The 11475-nt window shown below is 41.5% G+C and overlaps 1 pseudogene; it reads left to right on the forward strand.

Moving 5' to 3' along the window:
* Positions 1-10248: 10248 nt before the first annotated feature.
* Positions 10249-10939, forward strand: LOC113838091 (annotated as a pseudogene).
* The last annotated feature ends 536 nt before the right edge of the window (positions 10940-11475 follow it).

Genomic DNA, 11475 nt, shown 5'->3' on the forward strand with positions numbered 1-11475 from the left:
AGTCTCCAGATTTTGTGTATAATGTAACCCAAATCCCCTTCCATGTATGTTTGGCAATCTGGCTGATTCTCTCCATGCCATTTGCCCAAAGTTCCCCATTGATATTTACAGTTCAGATCAGATTCTGCACACAGCTTTTATTTCCATTTTGTCTCTCTTTCCATCATCCCCTGTGGCCATGGAAAGATCATGGTTTCCTTCCACGTAACTCAGGTTGGCTACCTAATATATGGGCAAACGTTGTGGGGCCTCAGCTTGATTCTTTATTCTATATGCTTAATATAGACAAACAAGAATTTTGATGTTCCACAGGAAAGTGGCTTGAATTGCAAGAAACCTTTTAAAGGAGTATTTCTATATGTTCCACATTGGCAAAGTCCATGTTTTTTGGCATCTTTAAACATTTGTTCCAGTACTCAATGTATTTTGTTACTAAAATTTTTACATTATCAGATTTTCTTTAAGTGTTTTATTATACTTTATTGATTTTTACATTGTATAAACATTAATATTCTTCTTAGGCCTTTTGCACATGTATCTTGAAAACAGAGGACAACTTTCGGAGATCAAGAGACCAATTGTCACTTACCATGTGAGTTCGGGTAGTTGAACTCAGGTCCACCAATTTGGTGGCAAGTGTCTTTACTCATGAAGGCATCACACAGACCCCATTTTCTTTTTCTTTATTGATTATTTTCTATATTATATGCTCTCTAATTACATTATTAATTACAAAACTATATTTGAATTTGGGGCATGGTGGCTTGTTTCTTGTAGGTCTTGTAAGGCTGGTGCAGAAAGATTGCAGTCTCAAGTCAATTTAGAGCATGTCTTGGTTTCCAGGCCAGGCTGGAATACACACAAAAAGGAGGTCTCAAATAAGTAAACAGAAGAAAAAGAACACATTTGATTTCCAGGCCTTTCTTCTCCTCTTGCTGACTTTAATGCCTTCATTTTCTGTACTATATGGAATTTTCTTGATTGAGTTCCAAACGAGAAATAAGCATCATGGCCTGGCAAGATGAATCAGTTGGATAATGATGCTTACTTCCAAATCTCAAGATTTGATGTGTGTCAGGACCCACATGGTAGAAAGAAAAATTGACTGCTGCAAATTGTCCTAAAACATACACATACACACACAAACAAACAAACAAACACACACACACACCATCAGCAGCCACAAATATGTAAAACATCTTGAAAAACAAATGGAATAGATTGTCTTTGTTCAATATTCAATAAGGAAGGTAATTTTTATTATCTTATTATCTTATTATCTTATTATCTCCTGCTTGGAGTCCAGTGACTTGAGTGTGATGATATGATCACTTATCTATTAATTTTTCTGTATTGTTCACTGAATGGAGTGATTTGAATGATGTTTGGCTTGGGATTAGGATCTATAAACATTTACTTAGCATATTTGCCAGCATGTTGCTTTGAGAAATTGAAGATCCCATCCCTTTGAGTATCAGTGGTTTTGTTGTCTAGACCCATTCCCTGGCAGGACTCAGTTCAATTCTATTGTTTCTTCTTTCTCTAAATGACTTGAGTACCCAGAAAGGAATCTTCTGTCCACTATTCCTACATTTCAATCCAATCAAAGAAGTGGAGGATTCCTGGCTGGATTCTCCAAGAGAAACATGCTCAGTTGTCAAGAACATTTATCCTTTTGTTCCAGAAGGCCACCTCTAGTCTGTCTTCCACTGGTCTACCTCTTGCATGCTATTGGGACACCACTACTGGGAAATTCCTTTACCCTCTTCCAGAAATGACCTATCTTAATTAGTGTACTGATCTACCAGACTCTTATTCACTATACCCGCTATAAATTTAGTAGAGAGTTCTTGGGTCAAGGATGTATGTTCTGACATCTACAGTCAAATTGTATAGTATTTTTCCAATTTTACGTTCTGTGGCAAATTTGTTGATAATTCTGGATGGTGTGTTGATTAAATGTATACCTGTTAATTATGGTCTAAACATAAAAGTCAAGATAAAAGTAATTTTGGATGGATCAGAATACAAAAGTTATTTATTTACTTTGAACATTATGTGGTGCCACCAATCAATGAAAACAATGCTGTTTTTCTTGCTGGCAATCAAGAAACAGCCACAGCCTTGTATTCCTGATGAAAGTGGGCAGTCTCCCCCCATACACTCAAGGAACAATTAAAGGAGAAGCAAGATAAGCAGTCATGCTTGCAACAGCCTCTGATGCTGGTTTTTAAACTTTTTGACTCTTTTATACTTTGTACTCTTCGAGGAGCCTGACAGCAAGCTCTAAGGTAAATAACACAAGGGCTTATTCTTTCTAATGTATGCCTTGCTTTAGCTTGGCTTATTTCTACCCAGATTTTCTTAATTACCATATCTACCTTTTGCCTCTGGACTTTCAACTTTCTCTATTTCTTTTCTTTCCTTATTCTGTGCCTGGCTGTGTGGCTGTCTTCATTTTCCCCCTCTTCCTCTCACTGCTAGATCTCTTTTCTTCTCAGAGTTCCCATCAGTCTTTCCACCTGCCAGCACCACCTATCCTTTCTTTTTCCTGGCCATTGACCATTAAGCTATTAGAGCAAACAGGTGTTTTAGATAGGCAATGTAACACAGCTTCCCCGAGTTAAAGAAATACAATGTTAAGGAATGAAACACATACTTTCATCATCAAAACAAATGTTTCAAAGGATAAACAAACTTTAAAAATAATATTCCACATCACACATGGGGGTTCAACTTCCAGCCCCAGCTGATGATGCTGGAGATGCAAATACACCAGGATGTGTGCTTCTTTTTTTGCACCTTTCTACTTCTATTTGATTCGGTTAAGAGAATTATTCCCAAGTATTTGCCTCCCTATTCCCATTAAGAAGATGCATCCAGATTGCAGGAGGATCTTAGAAAAAGGGCTGGGCTAGAATAGGACAGTGTATGATTTTCTCTCTTGTCTAATGAACTGTTTGCCCATATTTCTGCTGTTGGAGTTTCTGAGTTTGAGGACTGCCTGGTCTACAGAATGTGATGCAGGGCTACACACAAAAATTTAAAAAAAGTCATGGGAAAAAAATCCATCACTCTGTAAACCATGCTGTCCTTGAACTCACAGAGAACCACCTGCCTCTGCCTTCCCAGTGCTGGGATTAACGGTGTGTGCCACCACCACCCTGTAGAATAATCTTCATTTGTGTCCTAAAAATCTATTTTTTAATATCCTAGACACCCTTCATTTGTTGAATAAGAGAATCACTCAGGTCCATATTTTGCAATGGTCTGGGCAAGCAAGCACATTGTGTGGAGGAGGAAGAAGAGGATGCACCTGTGAACTACAGGAGGAGAGCTGGGTCATCTACTGGAGACAGGGGTAAGTGATATTGAAATCCGTGTCTCTGCAGATCTCTAAAAGTTCCCTGTCTGGAGTCCAGTCCAGGGCCCTGACACCCCCCCCCCCGTGCTGTGTCTTTAAGCACACTATAAGCCTTAAGGAAGTGCTGCTGTCTCAAGCACCACTAGCCAATCAGAGGCAGCAGGCCAACCCGCCAATCTCAACTCTTGCAGGACGCTTCCTGGAGCCTTGTAGCAGGCTTTGTTTTACAGCCGAAGAGGCACCAGAGGATTGATTGGTGCACTGTGAGTGCTACTGTACGGGACTGTGAGGAGAACATGGATGAGCGCAGAAGCCACAGCATGGTGAGTGATGGGATGCTACCCCAAGATGGGGAGGATGGGATGGGGAGGCATGGGAGATGGTTTGGCAGGCACTACAGCAGGCTGTGTATGAACCTCCTGCCGCACTCAGTGTTCTGTGAGGTCCCATGTGGTCCTAGCAACTCCCCAGTTCTGGGGCTGGCCGATGAATACTTCACGGCCCCAGGACTCAGCACATCCCCTGCAGGGACGTCACGGGTGGTTGTAGATGTGACTGCTTTAAAAAAATGGAAAAAAAGATGAAAAACCAGTTGTAGCCTCCCCGCCCCCCACTTATGGGGAAACTGAGGATTGAAATGTATCAGAAAAACCCGGGTCTGTTTACACGGACCTGAAAAGAAAAACCAGCAGATTTACATTTAAAAATTTCTCAAAACGATGAGCAGAAGAAAAACTAAAGGATAATTTGGTTCTCTCTTTGGTTTCAAACATGTGACCTGGGCGTGGCATAGACTCGTTAGGAATCCGGTTCCCCCTCCCCCTGCTGCACGCATGCAGGTAGCGACAGGGTGAAGAAATGTGGGTTTTTTTTTTTGATTTTTCGAGACAGGGTTTCTCTGTGTAGCTTTGGAGCCTATCCTGGCACTCGCTTTGGAGACCAGGCTAGCCTCGACGTCTAAGAGATCTGCCTGCCTCCTGAGTGCTGGGATTAAAGGCGTGTGCCACCAACGCCCAGCAAAATGTGGGTTTTTCTATTTAAAAAAGCGGAAAACCTGGGCTTTGGTGGCATACGCCTTTAATCCCACACTCAGGAGGCAGAGCCAGTAGGATATCTGGATTACAGTTGAGTACCAGAACAGGTTCCAAAGCTATACAGAGAAACCCTCTCAAAAACCACAAAGAAAAAATTCATGTCCCCAGTGAGTGGCACCATCCCAAAACCAGAGCTGTTGCACTGTCTCAAAAAAAAGAAAGGAAGAAAGAAAGCAAGAAAGAATGGAAGAAAGAAGGAAGGAAGGAAGGAAGGAAGGAAGGAAGAGAAAAGGAAAGAAAAGAAAAAGAAAGCCTTGTTTGATTAGGAAAGTTCTAAGTACAATAATGTTTAATTTTCAAATAGTTGTCCTGGTGTCCTTTTGTCCATCTGGCAGAATTATGCTTTACTCAAGTAGGAAACTGGAACGTTATAGCACACCACGCCTTAAGGTTCCTAGAGACCCTGTAATGCCTCCTTGAGTATCCTATTACAGGGCTGTACTTTGATATGTCGATGGGTCCAGTGGCTGGTTGTAAATCAGAGGTGGCTCATTTGTAATGTTTTAAAGTCTAGAGTCTAGACACTCCTGTGAACAAATGTATATCCTAGCATGCTAATCTCTAAGAGGCATGATTTTTGAGGCAGTCCTCCCTCAGCTACTTCTTGAGATTTACTATCTCCTAAGCATTTGTAAAATCCTTTATGTTACCAAGGGTTTTATTTAGGCCCTAAGTCAGGGAGGAGGAACATTCTTGGAATAGCTAGTAACAGTCTGTGGCCTTGGCCTTGGGTGTTTTCCCTAAGGGTCTGATGTACTGACAATTAAAAACAAAAGAACCTTGCCAGGAGGTGGTGGCCCAAGCCTTTAATCGGGAGGTGGTGGCCCATGCCTTTAATCGGGAGGTGGTGGCACAAGCCTTTAATCGCAGCACTGGGTGGCAGAGGTAGGCAGATCTCTGTGAGTTCCAGATCAGACTGGTCTACAAGAGCTACTTCCAGGACAGCCTCCAAAGCCACAGAGAAACCCTATCTCAAAAAACAAAAAATAAAGAGGCTTATCTAAAACTAGGAATTTTCTTGTGAGTGCTTGTAACCAACAAAGCAATTGTGGAGAGGTTGCTTCAGATATGGAGAACCAAACTCTTCCCACTACAAGGAGCTATGGTTTTTGATCCATGGCCACTGTGGGCTTAGTCAGCAGTGATCTTGAGATATTCTGTGTTCCCCTTGTGCAGCATTGTTTAGTTACATTTCTACCTGAGTTTGTCCCATTGCATGGTAGTTTCTACTGACTTAACAGAAAGCTCCCATTATCTTCCCTTTCCCCCCTGGAAATATGATATGCTTCTAAAGAAGCATGATATGCTTCTAAATATGGTATGCTTCTAAAGAAGCTTACTTGACATGTGACATATCCTTCTCAAGACCTCCTCATCCCTGCTTTAAACTTTTATACCTTTTACATTGCCTATCTTTCTTATCGCCCACCACCTTCACCTCAGGTTCAGGTCAGTGAAGAAGATCCTGCTCTTTCAGCTCTCTGGTGTACTTAAACTATTCTGGGAATATTTTTGCCTTGTAAGTCTCCCATCTGCCCAAGTAGCTATACATGCTGTCTCCTCTATTTAATTTGTTCAAAGTGTTACCTGGAGTATGAAGCTAAAATGCACTTAAGGTTGACAGAATATCTGAAATGAAAAATGTGTCTAGAGTGGCTCCTCTGGAGCAGTAGCTGCAGATGGATGCATGATGTTATTAAATGCATTTTCTTTATTAGTCTCCTAAGTGTGTGAAGTGATTTTTCTCTGGTAAGATGTATTAATGCTAGAGCAGCTGCATTTCCATTCTGTTACAATTTTTTTCTCAAAGCAAACTCTGTTTTGAGTCTCAGGTGGCCTTGATTCCAGCCTGGTGCTCTCGAGGGCAATGATCTTCCTGTCTTCTGTACTACACCTTCAAAATTCTTAAATCACTCACCAACTCAGAGATTTCAAATTGTCCATTTAAGTCATGCAGTCAAATATCCAATGCAGTCTCAGGAAAAGGCTTCCCATGGGGGAGAATTGCTTCTGCCTTCAGTACAATGTAGGAGGAACAGTTTACACTGCAGTAGGATTCAGGATAGGCAAACAGCTGCAGTTGTCACCATTATGGAAATGGGCCTGATTGTGATAGTGGGAATGATTTTGTAATTTCCTAGAATGTTTTTATTTTTTGGAGACAGGGTTTCCCTGTGGCTTTGGAGTCCTAAAACTAGCTCTACATGTAGACTGCACTGGTCCCAAACTCACAGAGATCTGCCTGCCTCTGCCTCCTGACTGCTGGGATTAAAGGCTTGTACCACACATGCCCGCCTCCCCGAATGTTTTAATTCATGTAATGTGGATAAACAAACCATATTGTGTGGGTGTACACTGGGGAAAGTTATCTGAAGCCAATGAATTTTGAATTTGCAATTAGGTAACTCTCCTGTGCAAGTATGTTCTATCCTCAGAGGTTTGAGAAGTAGGTCATTGATTGAAACTTTGTGTCAGGTTACAGAGCTCTGTAGACAACATTTGCAAAAAGGTCTGGATCTGGAATAGAAGTCAGGGCCATCCACCTCTGTGCTGTGTCTTTAAGCACACTCTAACCCTTAAGGAAGCGATCTTGTAGCACATGCAACAAGAGCCAATCAGGGACTCCCAGCCAGCACAGCAGTTGTGAGTCTTGTAGGACATTTGCTGGAGCCATCGTGCAGGCTTGATTTTGCACCAGAACAGGCACAAGTGTATTGATTGCAGCACTATGAGTGCTACTGTAGGGGATTGTGAGGAGAGCATGGATAAGCACAGAAGCAATAGCATGGTGACTGCAGGGATGGAATCCCAAGATGGGGAGTACAGGATGGAGAGGCATGGGAGATGGTGTGGCAGGGCCTCCCAGAGGCTGGGTGGGAAACTGCCACATTCAGTGTTCTGTGAGTTCCCATGTGGTCCTAGCAAGTCCAAAGACCCCGGTGCTGGGATGATGAATACTTCACTGTGGGCAGCATCTGCAGAAAACAAAACCATCAGGGAGCTTTATATTTAAAAATAACTTTATATTCATCACCAATGTCCTTTTGGTGCATGCGGAAGTCAAGTTGGTAAACTTGGAGAGGCCTAATAATCCTAGTGTCTTCTATAAGTTATGCACTTCACATTTCATACTTAGGTGTAAGATCCATTTGGAGTCAATTTTGTGCATGCTGTAAATGGCATTGTTTTTCATGCTTGACTAGGCCCATTTTTTCTTGGCTGGAAGTGCAGAGCTGGAAGGACTGTGGTATCTGTGTCATTTGATCTCTCATCACCTGGTAGGGGGACTGCTAATATTCTAGGCCCAGCTGGGTGGTCCTAGCATCTGAGGGACTCTGGGAAGGCTTAGCAATCATGAGTACTTCTGGCAAGTATTTTGAAGTTTCTTTCCAGGTTTCTCTTCTCCTTTTGCTCTAGGGAGATGTAAGGAAGAACAAAAGATATAACATCGTGTGTGTGTGTGTGTGTGTGTGTGTGTGTGTGTGTGTGTGTGTGTGTGTGTCCAGAGCAGGTCTGCTGAGCTGTCATTTCTTCTGGATTTTCTATGGATCATGAGACAGACAGTGATTCTCTTGTCTATGCTGTGACCTGGACTGTTGGTCATGTCCACTAAGCCTCCCTGTATAAGGATTTTTGGATAGCAGGAGACTCTGCAGGACTAGTATGGAAGGATATGATGCTTTTTTTATCACCCTCTAGTGTGTGCACAGACAGTCAATGCACTTGGTGTGCAGTGGGAACACTGATTTGAAAACACAGAGTTTGCTTCGTAGAATTTCTGAATATTGCATTCCAATTTTAGTTTTGTCATACAAATGTTACAAATATTTCAGAAAATTGCAGAAATATGGTGATATGGATTTTCTCTTAGCAAAACATGATTGGAATGCTTTTGCCTCCTGCTGCCACCATCCACAATAGAGTGATTAAGTGAATCTCAGTTCCAGGGGACAAAAGGAGTTTATAGTCTGTGCAGTTCTCATGTAAACACGATATTAGGGAAGTACTGAGGGAAGGAACCACATCTTGCACCATAATCCATGTGGCAGGAATCAGATAATAAATTATCCATTCGTGTTGTTTTGGGATTGGGCTTCAGTGGGTCTGGGTTTCCCTAATATCACAGGAGGCATAAAGGACTTCAGAGCCATAGCAAGAAATCTCCTCCTTTTGCAGAGAGAGAGCTCTAGAGCATGGACTTCAACATAAGAAATATCAGTAGCTGGAGGGTCAGAAACAGCATTATAAGAGTCACTTTGAGTTAATTTAATTGGAGTTTTGAAGTCGTTGTTTATTTCATATCTATACACTCAGATTCATAGGTATTTAGATGAAATTGGTCAAGATCACCCTTTTCCTGCCTAATTCTTTTGTTCTTTTGATTAATAATTGACTATATTTTCAAGTCTCTGTTCTTGTTTTTTTTCTCCATACTCTTTATTCTTTTACAAATATTGTAGACATTTTTAATTGTTGTAGCTTCATGGTAATTATAGAAGTCATATTATATCTGTCTGTGTACTATGTTTTCATAATCCCATTGAACATTCTCAGTATTTCCACTGTGAATGTACCATTTTATATTTTAATTTTATTGTTTTGTTAATGCAGCTTTGAAATCAGTATTTTGTTATAAATTATTGAGCATTTTTATTGCATTGCATTCATTTTTGCTGCAAATGTAACATATACAACACTTAATTTTGATGCATTATGTTTCTATGGATGATTCATTTACTTCTTATTTGCTTATGTTTTCTTGTTCTTGTTGTTGTTAATCTGGGGGAAAGTTTTAGCTTATCAGATAAAAGATATTGTGGATCTTGCCAGGTATCTCTACACATTTTCTTTTGCGGGATGACCTGATTCCAGATCCTGACACTCAAGCGGGTCATAATTATCTACATTTCCTATCCTGTATACATATAGAAAACATTTTCTCTCATGCACAAACACATGCAAAACATAGGAATAAACATGGTAAATTGGGAAATCTTTATGCTCTCAGTTCTACTACCATTAATTCTACTCTTCTGCACCACAGTTTAGTTATGACACAGTTCTCTACACTGGAGATTGTACTGATAATTTTTATTGGGCAGAAAACAAAAACCTGGCATCAAATAGAGGGGTTAATGGTGAAAGATCAGAGAAGCAGAGAAGCCAGTTCTTATCTCTACTGAACCCTCAGAAACAAGGTGTGATCTTGAACCTAGGAACCTTCAGAATGAACACAATGAGCTTCTGTCTCCTCCCACCTTATATTCCTCTCTCCACGCAGGAATATTACTTCTATCTCCAACTCCCAAGTACTGGGATATGGTTTGAGTGCCAACACCTGTCTCTGTTTCTCTTTTAGATTAAATCAGTCAAGTATAGCCAAGGGTGTCCTTGGAGTCACAGAGATCCACTTACCTCTGCTTCCCAAGGGCAAGGATTAAAGGTTTGCTCTAATATGGCCTCTATTGCTTGGCTCTACACTGTGGTCGTGAGGCAGGGTTTGTTTTTATGTTTTGTTTTTTGGTAGTTTTTTTTTTGTTTGTTTTTTTGTTTTGTTTTGACACAAGGATTGTCTTTGTAAATTTAAAGCCTGATCTGGAACTCAATCAAATTCACAGGTAATCAATTCTATATGATCCATGATTTTCCTGATTGTGAATTTCCTCTGGTCCACAGATGAGAGCAATCAAGAAACTGGATAGAGAGCTTCCTGCAGCCCCTCAGTGGACCGCCTATCCAGGGATATAGTGCTTGTGTTTTACATCTCTTTCTTGAGCTGACTGTTGGGGAATGGCTTTGCCAACAATGTCTAGCATCTTGGACCTGAGCCTCAACACACAGAGCACCAGATCCCCAGAGGAAAGCCATGAGGCTTGGGAACAATGCAAAGATGCTGGCAGGAAGCTTCCTGAATACAAGGTAGTGGTGTTGGGTGCAAGTGGTGTTGGTAAAAGTGCTCTCACTATTCAGATGACCCACCACTGCTTTGTGAAAGAACATGACCCCACTGTCCAGGATTCCTACTGGAAGGAGGTGGCCCTGGACAATGGTGGCTATATTCTGAATGTCCTAGACACAGCGGGACAGGATATCCTCAGGGCCCTGCGTGACCAGTGCCTGGCAGCTGGTGATGGTGTGCTGGGTGTCTTTGCTCTTGATGACCCCTCATCTCTGGACCAGCTGCAGCAGATATGGTCCAGCTGCAGCCAGCATCAGAAGCAGCGGTTGCCTCTGGTACTTGTGGGCAACAAGTGTGACCTAGTGACTTCTGGAGATGCTGACACTGCTAGCAGCAATCCTGGCTCATAAGTGGGGAGTCCCCTTTGTGAAGACCTCAGCTAAGACACGGCAAGGTGTAGAGGAAGCCTTTGCTCTCATTGTCCATGAGATTCAGAGGGCCCAGGAGGCTGTGACTGAGACAAGCAGGAATAAGACACACCAACACAAAGCTGCGTGTAGCTGTGGCTGCTCTGTAGCCTGAAGATCTTAGTCAAGCAAATTGACCCTTCTCTCATGTCATGTTTAGATGACAATTACCTTGTCATAAGAGTCCACTCCCATCAAATAAGTTACCATGGACACCTTATTAGTCTCATTTGGTGAGGTGTTAAGTGGTAACAATGGGGTGTCCAGCATTGGCTGTGGTCTATGAGGCTCTATGCAAAATTGAATAAATGTTGTTCATACTAAAAACAAAAAAGAGAAACTGGATAAAGGACAGATTTTACCTTGAAAACAAATTTTATAGTTACAATAGCTAAACAACAAAAAAACCTGAGTAAACTATTATGCCCTGCCTAGGAAGACAATTATTTTTCTGGGTTAAGATGTAAGTCTGAGAGAAAAGATTTGAGACAACCTCGATGTGCTCCAAGAAAAATCCCTACTCTCTAGAGTACATGGCTATAAAGCTCTTTTCAAGCTTTCAAAGTAAATTTTTTAGATCATAACAACATCATATCCACGTTCTCTTTCCCTGTCTCCAAGCCCTACCATGACTCCTCATTCTTTTCTGAT

Source organism: Cricetulus griseus, unplaced genomic scaffold (genome assembly GCF_003668045.3).
Source record: "Cricetulus griseus strain 17A/GY unplaced genomic scaffold, alternate assembly CriGri-PICRH-1.0 unplaced_scaffold_513, whole genome shotgun sequence".
NCBI lineage: Eukaryota > Metazoa > Chordata > Mammalia > Rodentia > Cricetidae > Cricetulus > Cricetulus griseus.